This window comes from Mustela nivalis, assembly GCF_964662115.1.
Source record: "Mustela nivalis genome assembly, chromosome: X".
In the NCBI taxonomy this organism is placed as follows: Eukaryota; Metazoa; Chordata; class Mammalia; order Carnivora; family Mustelidae; genus Mustela; species Mustela nivalis.
In genome coordinates this window covers 43,084,368-43,103,777 of record NC_139040.1, presented here as the reverse complement: position 1 = coordinate 43,103,777, position 19,410 = coordinate 43,084,368, and positions in this window count along the sequence as shown.

Here is a 19,410-nt window from a genome sequence, read left to right as displayed (position 1 = left end):
CATATTGTGCTCTGTGGCATTTTTCCTATGCCTCTCTCCATGTGGCATGCATGTACACACCTACATTTTGCGCTGCACCTGGTAGCCATGAATTCTTCCCAGCAAAGCACAGGCCAGGGTGATCTGGACTTCCTGAGCTGCTACTTTGTAGTAAAGGTTCAGCAGTAAGGCCAAGGGAGTCCTTTTATATTAACCCACAAGTCAGCTAAATTATGCACACACAAATTGCTTCCTGCACTGTTTACTCAGTAACTCATTCTCCTCCCCACCCCCTAAAAAAAGAGCTGAGGAAAAAAATGAGAGAAGAGGAGCAAAGAAGAGAGGACAAGAAAGAGAAACAGAAATGAGTGGATTTCCTTAGAATATCTTGCTATCCACCTCCTTTTTACTCAATTTCTTTTTTTTTCAATTTCTTTTTTAAAATATGTATTTCCTTTTTTAAAGATTATATTTATTTATTTGAGAGAGAAAGAGTGTGTGTGTGTGTGTGAGAGAGAGAGAGAGAGAAAGAGAGGGCATGAGTAGGGGGATGGGGTAGAGGGAGAAGCAGACTCCCTGTTGAGCAGGGAGCCCAATGCAGGACTCAATCCCAGGACCCTGGGATCATGACCTGAGCTGAAGGCAGATGCTTAAACATCTGAGCCACCCAGGCATCCTTTACTCAATTTCTTTAAACCCTGTTCTGTGAGGTCAACTTCCCTTGCAACACTGAACACATCATACCATTATAATAATGATGATAAAAATTTATGTTGAGACCTCATCAACATAGAAGATTGGTGTCAGGACCAAAGGTTGTGTTCTGCAGTTGGCTGGGCCTCTTCAACCACAAGAAGTAAGCAATTTAGAAAGAGGAAGGTACATGCTACAAAGGGCGAGTTGGTACAAGCCGTGAGAGCCCACTCCCTCTCTTGCTTTGAGAAAGCCCACTCCTGATTGAGTTGTTATAGGGCCCGGAACTCCCAGATCCATTACATCTCTGGAAGCATTAAGCACCAACCCCTTTGTTTCAGGTGGAACTTTCCCATGTAGCAGTGATTCTGCCTCTACAAAGATGGCCCCTCTTATGTCAGTCACCATGTCAGGTACTTCCAGAGCTATGATTTTCATCAGTTTACAAGTATTTTTATCCCTAGAAACAAGCTCAGACATGGCAAGTGGACATCTAGGCCTCATAAAAAGGGCTTCTAGTACCCAAAAGTCTTTCCACAACAACAAGGTGCCTATGGATAGGAAGAGCAGAACTTGACTCATGGGAAATACTTGCTAAACATGTGTTGGATGAATAAAGAAAGTAAATACACAAACTGTCTGAAAAGAGAAGAGATTCACAGTGATGGCTTTTCAACCTCCTTGCTCCTTTTTCTGCTCCAATGCTCCCATGCACTTAAGCAGAAAGACATGTGTCTGTTGTCTAGAACATTTTTTTGACCAGACCCCTTCTAAAAATGCTGATTAAAGGGTTTGCCTGGACCTCATTCCCTTTCAGTGAGTCAGGATGGGAGCTTCCCTTTCTAAACCTTTTCTGAAAATAGTCATGAAAGGAGCAGACTTTCCTGCTAGGCTACCTGGGTTTAAATCCTTGCTCTACCATTTACTAGTTGTGTAACCTCTTATAAGAGACTTAACAAGTCTAAGCTTCAGCTTCTCCATCTGCTAAGTGAGATAATAAGTAAGACCTATGCCATCAGGGTTTTCATGAAGATTAAATGTGTTAATAGAACCTAGTACAGTCAGCATGTGATAAACTTCGATTGTTCTCAACCCTGGAGCCCTTTTCCCCCTTCATCTGCTTTTTGGGCGGAAGTGGTTTTACTGCTTTGTGCCCCACCACCAGCTTGGGGATACCAGAACAGAAAATGTGGGCTTTGGAGGGAGTACCATATAATGCTCACCCAGAGAGCAAAGACAAAACTTGTTAAGTTGTTAGAACTGCAGCTGATGAAACATCCTGATGAGGGATTAGCTCTGGAGAAGAGATAGTTAGAAAAATTGCTCAAGAGGAAGGGGGCAGGAAGTTGTGGGGACAGGCAGACTCAACAAAAGAGATAGAAGGGAAAGGAGAGTTGGGGAGACAGGAGAAGAAAAGGTTTGGTAGAGAGAGGGAGGGAATGGAGAGTGAAAAGAGGCTAAATTGTTACTGGAACATTAAGCACAAATGAGGGGAAATAAAATTAACATCTTTAATGAAAAGAAAAACAAGAATGTAAGGAATATCCCTGTTTGGGGAAATCTTGTGTAGAAAGGAGCAGTTGCTGAGGGCCTTTGGAGGCTGGTTGCCATGGTGATGCTATATGTCTTCTTTTCTATTACCCTGTGAGTCTGGCAGCTGATACTTCTTTTCAGCTCTGGTTTCTAGGTCCAGGGCTTAGCCCTCAGGGAAGACTTGGTGTTTCCATTTCTAGCACCTTGCTCATGTTGTGGGACCTGCTGTCTTGTTGTCATGGTTCCTTCTTGATATGATACCTGTCCAGAAAGAAAAAGGAGAGAGGGGGCTTGCCTGGGTAGCTCAGTATGGGTTAAAGCCTCTGCCTTCGGCTCAGATCAAGATCCCAGGGTCCTGGGATCGAGCCCCGCATCGGGCTCTCTGCTTGGCGGGGAACCTGCTTCCCTTCCTCTCTCTCTGCCTGCCTCTCTGCCTACTTGTGATCTCTGTTTGTCAAATAAATAAATAAAATCTTTAAGAAAAAAAAAGAAAAAAAGGAGGGAGGGCAAGTGCTAGCAAGCTGCAGGGAGAAGCACTCCGTGTAGCATTTTCTAAATAGATGAGAAGGCTAGTTTAGCAGGTAAAGAGCACTTTGGCCAGAAGGATATAGGGGCACTTGTAGTGACTCCTCCATTTTCAAGGTAAATCTTGGTGTGTATTTCTTTAAGAAACTGAAGTGACCAATCATCCTGGTTTGACAACACTGAAGGGTTTCCTGGGACACGGAAGTTTCACTTACACAATGAGGAGATTCTCAGACAAACTGGAATAGTTGGTAACCCTAAGAAAAGAACCATTCAGAAAGTCCAAGATGAAGGGAACCCATATTTCTCAGAGCCTGACATTAACAATCACATGCAGGGACCACAAAAGGCTCTTGAGAGATAGTTACTATTTAACCCAGCCTCCTAATATGGGCAATAACTTAATAGCTTGCTTTTTGCCACCAAACCATCTTCCCCATGCTATAGTGATGAAGGAACAGAAGGCTCGCTGAGGACAAAGCAAAAGCTGACACCCTCCAACCTCCCCCCACCCCCTGTCCTGGGTGAGACATATGTGACATTCTTTAAGAATCTACCAACTATCTTAATGTTAATACCTTGCTAGACGGAAAAATGACCTTGACAATGACAAGGCATCAGGGCCTCTGGTATCTTGTAGGTCCTCTTTAGCATATTAAAGTTCTATTGAAACCTCCCTTTTCCTTCCCCCACCCGTATGGTACATAACCTGTCACCCCTCACAACCCTGGGGCAGCAGCTCCTTCTGCCCGTAGGTCCTGTCCCCATGCTTTAATAAACCACCATTTTGCGCCAAAGATGTCTCAGAATTCTTTCTTGGTCATCAGCTCTGGACCTCACCCCACTGAACCTTACCTATATTCTTAAACTCCAATAGAATGTAAAGAGATTTTTCAAGTTCCAGAAACATCAAAACGACCTGGAAACCTTGTTAAAAATGCAAATTATCAGGGACGCCTGGGTGGTTCAGTGGGTTAAGCCTCTGCCTTTGGCTCATGTCATGATCTCAGGGTCCTGGGATCCAGTCCTGCATAGGGCTCTCTGCTCCGCAGGGAGCCTGCTTCCTCCTTTCTCTCTCTCTGCCTGCCTCTCTGCCTACTTGTGATCTCTCTGTCTGTGTCAAATAAATAAATAAAATCTTTTTTAAAAAATGCAAATCCTCAGGCTCCAACCCCACCCACTAAATCCAGGTCTCTGGTGGGGTGGTGCGGCCCAGGCATCTACATTTTACTGAATTTTCTAGACAGCTCTGATGCATGTGGTCTGAGAGTTGGTGTTGAGAGGATTCAATGGCAGTAGTCAGAGTCTGTTCGACAAGTGAAAGCTAGCAAGCATCTAGACCTCAGAGAGCCAGACTCCTCCAAGGCAAAGGGTTTGGAAATGGCCCGGGCCTGGGCCTGGGGCAGGGGCACACCTCTGCCCTCCTGCACCCATCTCCCTCGCTCTCTTTGCCTGCCAGTGCCTTCTCTCTCTCAGGGTCAGGCTTACACACCACCTTCCTTGGAGTCCTTTCCTGGCCTACTACTGGATCGTATAGGCATGTACAACATCGTGCTCTTGTTAGGGTACAGAGTCGACCACCCCTCATTTAGACAGAGAACACTCTCGATAATGCAAGTCACACAGCGAGGTTTATTTCCAGCTAGCTGGGGTCCAAGTATCTGCCCGGTGCAGCGGGTTTCAACAAGGACCCTGAGCACCCAAAGCCAAGGGTTTATATAACATTTTCAAGGCACTTCTTCATAGCTACGTACATATCTTGCGCCCCACATTGACAGTTTAACTTTGTTTAACCTTTTGCCACCCCGGCGTCACCCTGGAGCCATCCTGGCAGTTAAGTGAGATTTAGGTTTAGAAGAAATTTAACTTTATTTACATTTCCTTCTGCCTCAGCCTCCTTCAGTTTTATGGTGGGGAGGGCTACCTTAGGCCTTGAGAACTGAGCCATTTGTCTCTGGAAATTGGGCCATTGAAAAGATGTCCTTTTTGTTGTAAATCACCAGGACATTTGCAAACCAAGGGAGACTCCTGTCTGGCAGGATTGTAATCTCTGCAAGTTAACTATTTGTTTTTCTTTAACATTTGGTCCCTGTGGTGCCACCACCTAACTGCCCTGGTGGTATATGATTAAGTTGTTTTTTCAAGTTTTAGCAACTTTCTCTCATCTTAAGTGATGTGCCTAGTGTGGGCTGGTTAAGGACGCTCAGTAAAATGGCTTCCCGGCCTTCAGGATGGCCATTCTTATGCTAACCCACTCTTACAGTGCAGGGTGCCGGCTTTTGCTTTGCCAAGATGGCTGTATTTATGTCAGGGCTAGACTCGAGGTGGGTACAGCCTTGTTTTTCTTGGCCTTAATACCTGGAGCTGGTTTCTGGAACTTGTTTTTAAGTCCCCTGGGGGAAGGGTAGCAGGGACAGTTTAAGGGTTAAACAACAAAGTTATTGTTTAACCTCAATGGAAGCCTCTGGCTAAAATAAAAATATAAAATAGGTCCTTACACTCTTTATTTTCTTCTGTTGATTACAAGTTGTAATCTCACATCCATGTGTGTGGTTCTTCATAAGCCCTCCCTGCCCCACTCACTAAACTGTAAGCCCCATGAAGTCCAGGCCCCTGCTTATTTTTCCTCATTGCTGAGTACCCACAACACCTAAGGCAGGGCCAGTCACAGGATAAGTGACAGCTACATATTTTGGAGTTGAATGCATGAATGAATGAATAAATGAAGGTATGGATGGGGAGGCACTGGTGACAGCCCCAGCCCGGAGAACACTGCTGAGTGGCCATCCGCTCTGTTGGCAGAGCTGCTCACAACACCATTAATGGGGTTGAAAGGTGACAAAGCAGGGCCTGGGCCCCTTGCTCTAGGTTTCAGTCTCTTAGCAGAATCCTAGGTCACTCTGCCAATGGAAAGCAAACAGAGAAGCCATGGCAGCCAGGTTTGAGGCAAGAAGCCAGGAGGAGTGCCACATTTCCAGCTGCTTGGCTGGGTACCTGGAGGCCAGGGGAGGACAGTCCCTGGGACTTGTGGTCCTTATGCCTGGCCTACCCAGCCTCTAGCTCCCTGAGGGCGGGCATTGAAGAGGAGGAGAATTTGCCACCCCAAAACATGTACCTTTGGCATGAGGATTATCTTAGCTGGTTCCTTTTAAGAAAGAGCAGACAGGAGAAGCTCTCAAACTGAGTACCAGTTACCCTTTTGTAAGAGATATTTACCTTACAAGGGAAATCTCCATTTGTAGGGGTGTCTCCCTCTCTGTACCAGGAAGAGAAGGATGACTAAATCTCTAGAAACTCTTATCCATGGGGAAGACAGCAACCTCAATCTGTGTAACAACCGTACCCTTGTTGACTGTGTTTGGCCTGGTAACCTACCATAACTGACTCCCCTCCCCCCAAACAGCATCTTCCTCCATCTTCAGCTGAAGATGGTATTTTTAAGGTGGTGGCTTGGACCATTTTGGGGAGTTACTCAATTTTCCTGGGTCTGTCCTACGTATGCAGGAAGTAGGCATGTTTTTAAGTGTCTGTTTAGTTTTCTCTTGGTTATCTGCGTAAGGTTTTACAGGCAAGGTCAACACAACACCAGGGGAGGTAGGCTCAAGGCAAGATTTATTAAAGGCACTCTCCAGTGAAGTTTCGGGGCTCAAGAGAAGGGGAGCCAGGAAAGTCGTGCTGGGAGGAGGTCGGCACTGTCAGGCCTCGACTCCAGAGAGGAGAGTCCGGGAGGTAGCACCGGGAGTGGGTTAGGGGACTCTTTTATCGGGCTAAGGCAGGGCATGGGTTCACATCCATACATGGTAAGGTATTTGGTGTTGGAGGGTCGGGGGAGTCCCGATGCTCCTGTATCCTGCATAGGTATCGGGTTACCTATGGAGATGTGACCTGGGCATACATCCTTTTGGCAGGAGAATCAAGGGTTAAGGAAGGGGGAGGGGGCTGGAAGATGGCGACTCAGTGGTCATTTCTATTGCTCCTCCTGCATTTCCTGAGCCACCGACCCAACAATCTGTCTTCTATTGGGGGTGGGGGGCGGAGTTCTCAGCCAGAAACCTAGAAGGGTAGAGGGAAATGATTTTTCCTTCCCCACAGCTCTTACCCTGCTGCATGTAGAGTCATGGGCAGGTGTCTGTGAAGCCCGAGAGCATGGTTCTCCAAGGCAGGATTTCCAAGGACACCTGGAAAATGAGGAGGTTCACATGTGAGTGTGTATGCAATCACATGCAATTTGTGTCACTCTGCATATTTTCTGAAGGGGTGGCTCAGGTAATCTGAAAACGACATCTTCTCATCACCAGAATGAAAAGCCAGCCCCAGTGACTTGAACACAGGGACAAATGAAAGACCTGAAAGGTCACCATTCAACAGATCAGACTCCGGAGAATGAGGATCTCTGCTGAGAGCCATGTAGCTACCGTTTACTGGGTGTGCTGTCTGCTGTACATGCATTTCAACAATCTTTGAAGGCAGGCACTATTGTTGTCTCTAGTTTGCAGATGAGGAGACTGAGGCTTTGTGGGGCTACACAGGTTCTCATGGTTTTGTGCCTCTGGAGAGGCTGACTTGGGGTGAACCGGGGCAGTCTGGCTCCGGAGTTCACTCCCTGAATTACTACACTGTATATACTTCCTCCTTTGTACAAGTGAAGACTCAGACACAGAGAAGTCAAGCCATGTGCCCAGGGTCACACAGCCAGATAATGCCAGACCTGGAACCAGAAATTGGGTCTCCTCTCCTCCACTCTGGTTCTCTTCCCCACATGGCCTCATCCCTCTAGGTACAACAGGGATAACTTGCCCTACTTTACTCAGCCAAGCAGAGTACAACAGCCTATACAGAGGCTGAGTTCTCTTCAATCCCATGACTGGATTTTCTTTGACTCTCAGCACTGCAAGATTCTAAGGCCGGAAAGCATGGTGGAATCAGGCTTCTGTGTTTCTCCAAAGCTTCTGAGAAGGATGACACAGCAGACCAGCACAGTGGTCACCCCACAGTGAAGAGCTCCCATGTGTCCCATCACCCTCCTGCTCCCTGGGTCTCAGAGACTCCCTGTCACAGGCCCTCTTGAGAATGCTCCCACCCTTGTCACTGCACCTCTTCCTCTGCTTGGCTCTGTCTCCAGCTTGCTGTGGGAGCTGGGGCCAGACAGGTCACTTCCACCCAGGACTTTTAATGAGAAGTTTTGTCATGCCCAGGCAGCAAAGATGAATAATTCAGTGAAGGAAGCCCAGGAAACATTATTCTTTCGGAGAAGGGTCCCTTGACAGTGGGAGAGGCAGAAAGGGACTGCATTTTATTATGGGAGGAATAGGGGTGGGGTGACAAAGGTATGAGAGGAGGAGGAAGAAAGCTATGCAGCAGTTCCTAACAAATTCTAAAGATGTTGCCCAAGCCACTTTACCACTTAGAAATTAAGTCTACTTAGACTGGTGCAAATCCTTAATAATCTGTTGCCTTTTGCCCCATCAAACAATGATCTCTTTATGACCAATGCTTACTTTCAGAATTCAGGGTTGTAATCTCTAGGGGTTTTGGCCTGTTTTCTACATTTATTGGACTTTAAAAGTGATTAAGAGTGCTCAGAAAGGAAAGAGGACAGATGGGTAGAAGGAGTGACATGCATTTCTGGTCCTCATTTAGGTGCCAGGAAATGGAAACAAACTCACAGAAGACCCTGCCAGCCTGCAGTGAATATGAGCACATATCCCTCTCTAGTTTGGCAGTGGAGGCATGGAAAGAGAAGGCTAATTCTTAGATAGCACCTTTGAGGAGGGGCATCAAAAGGTTTTCCTGCGTGGTGATGTGTTTCTGACAACTCAAGACAGATGCCACGCTTCCTCCCAGTTGACAAATTGCGATATTGTGATAGGGCCCTTGATCATTCTTGTCTGAACAGAAGGCTGCATCCAACTCTTGATTTCTGCTCAGGTCATGATCTCAGGTTTGTAAGAAAGAGTCCCTCTTTGGGCTCTGCTCAGTATAGAGTCTTCTCGAGATTCTCTCTCTTCTTCTCTCCCTCTGCTCCTCCCCTCCTTTCTCTCACTCTCTTTCTAAAATAAATAAATAAAATCTTTTTAAAAATCAGAAAAGAATTAATTTTAGTCCCAACTCTACTAATTGGTTGTGGGACCTTAGGCAATTTGTATCACCTCCTTGCCACCTTAGTGTTCTTATCTCTAAAGTGAGTAATAGTAACAGAACTCCCTCTTTTGATTGCTTTGAGGAGTATAGGAGAGATGCAAGTGTTTTGTGAACTGTAAAATTCTGTACCTATGTAAGGGATATTAATTAGTAGAAAGGCACCCTTAGCAACCCATATTCTCACTGGGGTCTTTTTTTGATGAACTGATTTGCCAGTGTTGGGAGTAAAGTTTGTGGTCAAGGAGCTGTATCTCTGAAAATCTAACTGGCATTTGGGGAAGCCAAATAGTGACCTTAATCTCAATAACACTTCCCTAACACTGGAGGTATAGGGAAGCAATCTTTGAAGTCCTGGAGACATGGATTTGGTACAAGGCTTTGCCATTTAATAGCCATATGAATTTAGAACAGTTAATTAACATCCTTGAGTCTCGTTATTCTCATCTATGGAATGGAATTGAATAATAGTGTCTACCCCCTAGTGTTGTCATAAGGTTTAAATTAAGGTGTGCTTAGGAAGTACTCAAAACAGACCCTGGTACATAGTAATCTTTCTATAAACGTAAGCTTTAGATGCTGCTGCTATTATTTTAAGTGATCAACGAACTCTGAGATTATACACATAGTAGGCATCATTCAAAAAAATCTTCACTGAATACCTACTGTGTGCCAAGCAGGGACTAGAGACACAATGGTGAATAAAATCAGATGTGGCACCTGCCCTTATGGACTCTGGTCTAGTGATTTAAAAAAATATTTTATTTTTATTTATTTGACAGATAGAGTCACAAGTAGGCGGAGAGGCAGGCAGAGAGAGAGGGGGAAGCAGATTCCCCGCGGAGCAGAGAGCCCAATGCAGGGCCCGATCCCAGGACCCTGAGATCATAACCCAAGCTGAAGGCAGAGACTCAATCTGCTGAGCCACCCAGGCGCCCCTGGTCTAGTGATTTTTGTTAATGCTTGGTGAATGAGTGAGTGAGTGAAATTAAGAGTCCTCCCTGACTCAGAAATTAATAACTCCAAGTTATTAAGGTATTGGATGTTGAGGCTGAAGGGGAGATGATTATTTTTCCAAACTCTGGGACTCAGCTGCTCACTAAGGAAATGGGAAGTGTGTGCAGATGGTATCAGGCACAGGAGGACATACAGAGGAAGGAAGATAATGTTTTTAAAGAGGAAAGAGGGTCCAGTTCTCTTTGCAGTAGGGGAAATCTGTAAAGAACAAATTGAACAAGTAACACATCACCAGCTTCGTACCTGAGTAAAACTTCTGAGGTCTCCTCTGAGTTGTTCTTCCTGAACTTACTGTTTCCTCTTTCCTTGTCAAAACATGCATTTAAAGGGACGCCTGCTTGAGTGGCTCAATAGGTTAAGTGTCTAACTTTGGCTCAGGTCATGATCTTGGAGTCCTGGGATTAAGCCCGGAGTTGACCTTCCTGCTCAGCTTCCCCCTGCCCCAAATGAGTAAATAGAACTCTTAAAAAAAAAAAAAACAAACCCATGCATTTAGGAAAGGATCAAAGAACTCAGCTCCACTGTTGTCGTGTGTGAGCAGTATGAGCTACCTGGAGACTAGCTTCAGGTCTGATTTCTGGGAAAGGCCCAACTTAATAAGTGAATCAGTAAATCTGCTCTAGCTCCATATCCAGCTCCAGCCTCAGTTTCCTAGGAAATACAGTTGGCAAAGTTGTCACCAGTGAGAGTTACAGAGCCTCTGATATGACTTGAAGGACTGTTCATCTTGGCAGTTGCCTGTCTGTCCTTGGGGGTCAGTGCCCTTGTGTGGACAGACTGAACCAAACAAGGGCAGTACAATGATAACTTTGGGAAACTGGGAGCTGAATTGCCAGGAACTTTTCCCAAGGAGTGTGCCTCATCTTTCTGGGGAGAGTTATACCCTCACCAATGACCATCTACCTCCCAGGGAAGGTGAAAGTGGATACCATGCTGACTTTTACTTTCTATCCCTTCCTTCTGCTTTTGGCCAAAGAAGGAGAAAATCACTTTGGGTTGTAAAGGGTTGACTGCTATCCCCACACACAGAAGGATCCCTCAGACTGCAGAGGCTTATCTGTGGGAAATAGGGAAGAAAGTGGGGAGTGCTGGTCTTCACCAGGACCTTTGAGGGTTAATCCAAGTTGGCACTGGAGGCCTGCCCCACCTTCCCAAGACAGTCTGGAGAGATGCTATCTACTGAAAACCTGCCATCCCTCACCTCAGTTTTCCCTTTCCTCCCTCTGCTGCTTTCCCCTCCTTCAACTTCCACATTTCTTTAGGACCAGTTTAATTTGCCCAGTATTGAAATCATCCCGGGGAAAGCAGTCAGCCTCCACTCTTCACTAACACTGGATTGAGGACTGAGGAGACCTGGAGGCTTATTTTTTGCCATGGTGAGGAGTAGACCCCGAGAGGATTAAGGATCTGGGAGCTTGAGCTTTTTTGTTTGTTGGTTTTGATGAGTTTCGTTTGCTTTTCTTCCCCAACCTGCTTCCCCTTCATTCCCCTCCCCCCAACTCCTCCAAACTCTCAACCCACTAAAGCAGAAGGAGATTACTAGGAAGCAAAATCAGCTCCTAATTCAGGCTACACTAAGTACAGGCTGCCCAGCTAAGACTAATTGGTGTGTACTTTGTAAAGCAGACTCCTGGGCGGGCCAAGTTTGGATGGCAAGATGTTTTACTTTGGTAGCATGGGGCAGCATCCTGAGGTAGAGGGGAACTGGTAGGGGAGGAGGTTTCTCTGAAGCTCTCCAAAGTCTCCAGAGATTTTTCTTTCTGTTGAAAAATAGGAAAGGCATAGCCAACTTAAAACCAGGAGTTTTGGTTGACAGAGTTTCCTGGAAACAGGGAGGCAGCTCAGTTCTGGCAGCCAGGGAAATTTATCTGATAGGGTCCGTGATCAAAGGAGCGAGACTGATACAAAGCAAAGGTCAGGCAAAGCTTTCTTTCGCCACAAGCATCGAGAATCAAACTGACCTGTTGGGGCTGCCTCTTACAGAAAGGGCGACTCCTCCCAGCCTCACAGACTAACTTTTATAGAGCAAAGGCCATGTGGTTGAGCCTGGCCACACACAGTGGCCAATGAGATTGTAACACACAAAGAAAGTTGCGTAGTCATGCTAGGTCACACACGGGTGGCCAATTGAATTACAATTCACCCTATAGTAGCTATTTGAACTAGCTTATCACCTTGGTCAGAATTGGTGCCCAGAAGGCGGAGCCCACATTCTTTTTTTTTTTTTAAATTTTTTAAAAAGATTTTTATTTATTTATTTGATAGACAGAGAGAGATCACAAGTAGGCAGAGAGGCAGGCAGAGAGAGAGAGGGAAGCAGGCTCCCCGCTGAGCAGAGAGCCCGATGTGGGGCTCGATCCTAGGACCCTGAGATCATGACCTGAGCCGAAGGCAGAGGCTTAAACCACTGAGCCACCCTGGTGCCCCCGGAGCCCACATTCTTTAGGGAGATAGTGATTGGATGTCTCCACTTGGCCTGACTCATCCTTGTATTTGGGCTCTGTTATCTCTACCTGACTTGACCCGCCCTTGTATTTGGGCTCTGTTATCAGGGACTGGTTAACCATATTTTACTGCATAAACAACAAAATGGCTGTTTAATCCAAGATGGAATCGCTCTGGCTAAGCAGGCCTTTACATATCTAGTGTCTCCCACACCCCCAAGATCCTTTCTAACTGGAGTCCAAGCCCCCAATCCACAATATCTCCCTCCATCTGCTTCCTCTCTTCCCACTGGTGACAAACATAGAACATATTTGTGGAGAAAATGTGGGCTCCAGAAGGGCTGTGAGGGTATTATATTGTTGTTGTTCTGTAAATAGTTCCCTTCAATTTAGTCTATTGCTCTGAGAAGGAAGACAGCTGATTCAGAGATATTTTGTGGACTGGGTGCCTGGACTCTGGTCAAAAATGACCTTGCTTCCTTCTTAACTGGTACCCTGGGGCTGAGGAGCTATATGAAGGGAGAGCTGGGAAGGAAACCCTGAGTGCACCAGCAAGGCCAGATCATAGGAAATGGTGATGTCTCAGTGGTTCCTATGTCCTTTTTCATCCTGTGGCAACTGCCACAGGATAAAGCTAGCTTGATTAGGTGAACGTCTCAGGGTGAAGATATCAAATGGCATCCCTATATCCCTAGACCAAACTGTTTATCTTTCCTGACCTGAGAATAGGGACCCAGCTCCCTTTTTAATCCTCCAAACTTGTATTCTCAGCTTCCAAGGTGTTTATTTATCCTCATCTAGGTGTTGTTGTGTGTATACTCTCAAGTCTTTATTTCCATGTTTTGTTCTCCCAGCTTTTCCTGTTTGCTACATACTGATTCTACGTCAAAAACTCCACAATACTCCTTCAGGACTTTGGAACACTATAGGAGCTTGGTAAATGGGTCTTGACTTACTGCTCAAGAGCCAAAGGCCACATGAAAGGTCCATGTTATATAAAACCAGCATAGTTTAGCAATAGTGGGAAAATTTGCTTATTATGTAGAAAAATAAGATTAAATATTCATCTCATGTCATATACAAAATAAAGTTTAGAGGGATTGAAGACTAAACATGACAGACAAAACTATGCAACTAAGTAAAAAATGTAGAAGAATATCTTTGTAGCATTGGGGTAGAAAGATTTTCTTAAGGTATGGAGAGCACACACATCCTAAGGCAAAAGTGGATGGATTTGATTAACCTCCATTACAAGTAAAGATTTCTTTTCTATGGAGGACACAACAGGCCATTCAGAGGTGTCATATTTGGAGAAAATATTTGTAATGTATATGAAGAAAAAAGGTTTATATTCAGAATATTTCAGGCAAGAAAGAGATAAGAAATCTGATAGAGAAAACAATAAATGTACAAATAGACAACTTATAGAAGAGGACGCTAAAATAAGTGTATCACCATATCTGAAGAAATGGTTAACCTCATTATAATTAGGGGAAGGCAAATTAAAAGAGCAGGGAGATACTCTTTTAAACCATCAGACTGGCAAAACATTTAAAAAGAGTAAGACAATAACAAGCATTGGTAACAATGTAGGGAAACAGGGATCCTCATGCATTGCTAGGAATTACGTAAATGGATATAGCCATTTGGGAGAGGAATTTGGAAGTGTTTATAAAATTTCAATTTTTACATGCCCCATGAGAGAGCAATTCCACTTCTGCTATACACCCCCCAGCAACTGCTCTCACCGGTACACAAAGTGGCTTGAATGAAAACGTTCATTGTAATGTTGCAATAGAAACAAGTTGGAAACAACCTAAATGCCCATCAACAGTGGAATGGAATGGATGCATAAAAAGTAAAATATGCAAATCATAGGATACTATGCAGTAATCAAAGGGAACACACTAGATCCATAGATGAAAACCTAATCAGCTCTCTATAACTATGACACTATGTGAAATAAAGAAGCAGAAAGAGATGTGCAAAATAATATCACTTATGTAAAGCGATTACACAAGAGTGGGTGTCCATCTGGAAAGAAGATAGGATTGGGAAGGGCAATAAAAAGGGAAAGAAATAAAATAAGATGAATAAAGATAAGAATAAAATTGGGGTGCATCGGTGGCTCAGTTGGTTAAGCATCTGCCTTCGGCTCAGGTCATGATCCCGGGGTCCTGGGATCAAGCCCTGCATTGGGCTCCCTGCTCAGCAAGTCCCCTCCCTCTGCTTGCTGCTCCCTCTACTTGTGCGCTTGCTCTTTCTCTCTCTCTCTCTGTCAAATACATAAATAAAATCTTTTAAAAAAGAATAAAATATAACAAAGTGGGTCATGCATGAACTAATGATAGTGGGACTCTAATAGAATTCTAATCAATGCCATTCTTTGTAGGTGAGGCACAACTCCCTGCCCACAATAAAGGAAAATAAGATAGAAAGAAAGAAATAATAGAAGATATAAGAAAGTTCCCAAGTCATGTCTGGCAACCAACACTTGCTCAGCAAATGTGAGTTTCCTTTTTCCTGATTCATCTCTCCTTTTTTTTTTTCTTTGAGAGTGAAGTGGTGATGAGTAGGGAGTACTAAGAGCCAAACGCCTGGACATTTGGATGTGTCCATGGATGCCAATTGGTCCACCTGGAAGAGGCGCCCCCATTGGAGGGCACCAAAAGTGAAATAAGGGCATGTGGTTAGAGAACAGCAAGAGGTTTCCACATCCTGAATGTTTTTCACTGGGATTTATTCCTTATGTCCCCAGTCCTACCACCTTTGTACTGAGAACTTGAACCAAAGACTCAGGTCAGTAGGGTTGCCAGGCTGGCCGTGCTGGATCCTGTTCACTCAATGGTATGGAGAAGCTTTCCCTTTTCTCCTGGCTGAGCCAACACCAAGACCTCCTGGCTGCTTTGAGAAATGGGCTCCATAGCCAAGACACCTGGCAGCTTGTTCAAGAAAACTGGCCCCCACAGGAAATGAACCCAATGGCAGTGATACGTTGAAGAGACTTAGTGCACATACTAAAGAGTATGAGCTGAAGAGTACTTAGCAGGAAGGTGCTCAGAAATCTTCCTTTTCACTTGCCTCAGCCTATGATCTCTCCTGGAAGCTAATCAGGTTAGCCCAGGCAGCACAGCCTGAACAGGGCCAGTTCTAGAGATAGTAGCCTTCAGGGACATGCTGCCAAAGTAGAGAAGCAAAGCAAGGAGTAGGAAAAGCCTTGCTCCCAAGGGCATAGTTTAGAAAGAGCAATCTGTGAAACATGAGTCGTGACAATGGAGCAACCAGAAAGGAATGCCTCAAGTCTCCAGTCTGACTTTGACCTATTTTGTAGCTGAGGGATAAGATTCCCTCACAGAGGTCCCAAGACAAAACAAGGCCAGTGTTCTAAGGACCAGGAGAACTGTATTGTAGGAAAGCAAAAATTCTTCCTCTATCCTTCAAGATTTCCCAGTTGGACTAAGAATTAAACGACATGAGGCTGATTAACAGGGGGAAAAAAACCCCACGATGTTTTATTATATGCACATGGAAGCCCCATGATGAAATTGAGACCTAAAGAAATGACCAAAGCAGGCAGTTTTGTACTTTTTAGACAAAGAGACAATAAATCTGTGAGGAATTGATAGGACAAACAGAACCGATGTTTGGGAGTGTTAATTAGTAAGGAATTCTAAACAGAATTTGGGCTCGAGTAGTAAATTATTAAAAAGTCACAATCTAATCTAAACTCTCTCAAAGCTAGGGTAACTGAGACAGAAAATGGAATTAGTGATCTGGAGGACAAACAGATAGAGAGAAAGGATCAGGAGGAAGCCTGGAACAAACAGCTTAGAAACCACGAAAACAGAATCAGGGAAATAAATGATGCCATGAAGAGTTCCAACATCAGAATTATTGGAATCCCTGAAGGGGAGGAGAAAGAAAGAAGTCTAGAAGATATAGTGGAACAAGTCCTTCATGAAAATTTTCCGAATCTCGTGAATGGAACCAGCGTTCATGTACTAGAGGCTGAACGGTCTCCACCCAAGATTATACATTCCAAAAAACCATCACAACACCTGATAGTCAAATTGAGGAATTATAATTGTAGGTATAATCTCTTGAAAGCCGCCAGGGCAAAGAGGCTCCTTACTTACAGAGGGAAGCCCATCAGAATAACGTCAGACCTGTCCACAGAGACCTGGCAAGCAGGAAAAGGCTGTCAAGATATATTCAGGGCACTAAATGAGAAGAACATGCAGCCAAGAATACTTTATCCAGCAAGACTGACATTCAAAATGGATGGAGAGATAAAGAGTTTCCAAGACCGGCAAGGGGACTATGCAACCACCAAGCTGACACTGCAGGAAATAATAAGGGGGGTTCTATAAAAGAGGAAAAATCCCAAGAATAGCATTGAACAGAAATATAGAGACAGTCTACAGAAAGAAAGACTTCAAAGGTAACTCGATGTCAATAAAAACGTATCTATCAATAATCACTCTCAATGTGAATGGCCTAAATGCGCCCATAAAACGGCACAAGGTTGCAGATTGGATAAAACGACAGGATCCATCCATATGTTGTCTACAAGAGACCCATTTTGAACCTAAAGATACACCCAGACTTAAAGTGAAGTGACGGAGAAGCATCTTTCATGCCAATGGGCCTCAAAAGAAGGCTGGGGTAGCGATTCTCATATCAGATAAATTAGACTTTAACTAAAGACTGTAGTCAGAGATACGGAAGGACACTACATAATCCTTAAAGGGACTATCCACCAAGATGATCTAACAATTGTAAATATCTATGCTCCCAATATGGGAGCAGCCAATTACTTAAGAAAACTGTTAATCAAGATAAAGAGTCATATTGATATGAATACACTAATCGTAGGAGATCCTAACGCGCCTCTCTCAGAAATAGATCATCGAAGCTGAAAATCAATAAAGAAACAAGAGGATTGAATGACACATTGGACCAGATGGACCTCATAGATATATACAGAACATTCTACCCTAAAACAACAGAATACTCATTCTTCTCAAGTGCACATGGAACCTTCTCCAGAATAGACCACATACTGGGTCACAAATCAGGACTCAACCGATACCAAAAGACTGAGATTATTCCCTGCATATTCTCAGATCACAATGCATTGAAACTGGAGTTCAATCATAAGGAAAAGTTCAGAAGGGACTCAAACACCTGGAAGCTAAAGGCCACCTTGCTTAAGAATGCTTGAATCAACCAGGAGATCAAAGAAGAACTGAAACAATTCATGGAAACCAATGAGAATGAAGACACTTCTGTCCAAAACCTATGGGATACAGCAAAGGCGGTCCTAAGGGGGAAATACATAGCCATCCAAGCCTCCCTCAAAAAAATTGAAAAATCCAGAATACACCAGCTGTCTCTACACCTGAAAGAACTGGAGAATCAACAACAAATCAAACCAACTCCACACATATGAACGGAAATCATCAAGATTAGAGCTGAGATCAATGAGGTAGAAACCAGATATACAGTAGAACGTATCAATAAAACTAGAAGCTGTTTTTTTTTAAAGAATCAATAAGATCGATAAACCATTGGCCACAATAATACAAAAGAAAAGAGAGAAAGCCCAAATTAATAAAATTATGAATGAAAAGGGAGAGATCACAACTAACACCAAGGAAGTAGAAACAATCATCAGAAGTTATTATCAAGTTATATGCCAATAAGCTTAGCAACCTAGATGAAATGGATGCATTCCTGGAAAACTATAAACTCCCAAAATTGAACCAGGAAGAAATCAACAATCTGAATAGACCGACATCTAATAACGAGATTGAAGCAGTGATCAAAAACCTCCCAAAGAACAAGAGCCCAGGACCTGACAGATTCCCTGGGAAATTCTACCAAACTTTCAAAGAAGAAATAACACCTATTCTCCTGAAGCTGTTTCAAAAAATTGAAGCAGAAGGAAAACTTCCAGACTCTTTCTATGAAGCCAGCATTACCCTGATCCCCAAACCAGGCAAAGACCCTACCAAAAAAGAGAATTTCAGACCAATATCACTGATGAATATGGATGCTAAGATTCTCAACAAGATCCTAGCCAACAGGATCCAACAGCACATTAAAAAGATTACCCACCATGACCAGGTGGGATTCATCCCTGGGCTACAAGGATGGTTCAACATTCGCAAATCAATCAATGTGATACAACAAATTAATATGAGAAGAGAGAAGAACCACATGGTCCTCTCAATTGATGCAGAAAAAGCATTTGACAAAATCCAGCATCCGTTCCTGATTAAAACGCTTCAAAGTATAGGGATGGAGGGAACATTCCTGAACTTCATCAAATCTATCAATGAAAGACCCAGAGCAAATATCATCCTCAATGGGAAAAAGCTTTCAGCCTTCCCGTTGAGATCAGGAACAAGACAAGGATGCCCACTTTCACCACTCTTGTTCAACATAGTATTAGAAGTCCTAGCAACAGCAATCAGACAACAAAGAGAAATAAAAGGTATCCAAATTGGCAATGAAGAAGTCAAACTCTCTCTTCACAGATGACATGATTCTTTATATGGAAAACCCAAAAGACTCCACCCCCAAACTACTAGAACTCATACAGCAATTCAGCAATGTGGCAGGATACAAAGTCAATGTGCAGAAATCAGTGGCTTTCTTATACCCTAACAATGAAAATACAGAAAGGGAAATTAGAGAATTGATTCCATTTACTATAGCACCAAGAACCATAACATACTTGGGAATAAACCTAGCCAAAGAGGTAAAGGATCTGTACTTGAGGAGCTACAGAACACTCATGAAAGAAATTGAAGAAGACACAAAAAGATGGAAGACCATTCCATGCTCTTGGATCAGAAGAATAAACATTGTTAAAATGTCTATACTGCCTAGAGCAATCTATACTTTTAATGCCATTCCAATCAAAATTCCACCGGTATTCTTCAAAGAGCTGGAGCAAATAATCCAAAAATTTGTATGGAATCAGAAGAGACCCCGAATCGCTAAGGAAATGTTGAAAAACAAAAATAAAATGGGGAGCATCACGTTACCTGATTTCAAGCTTTACTACAAAGCT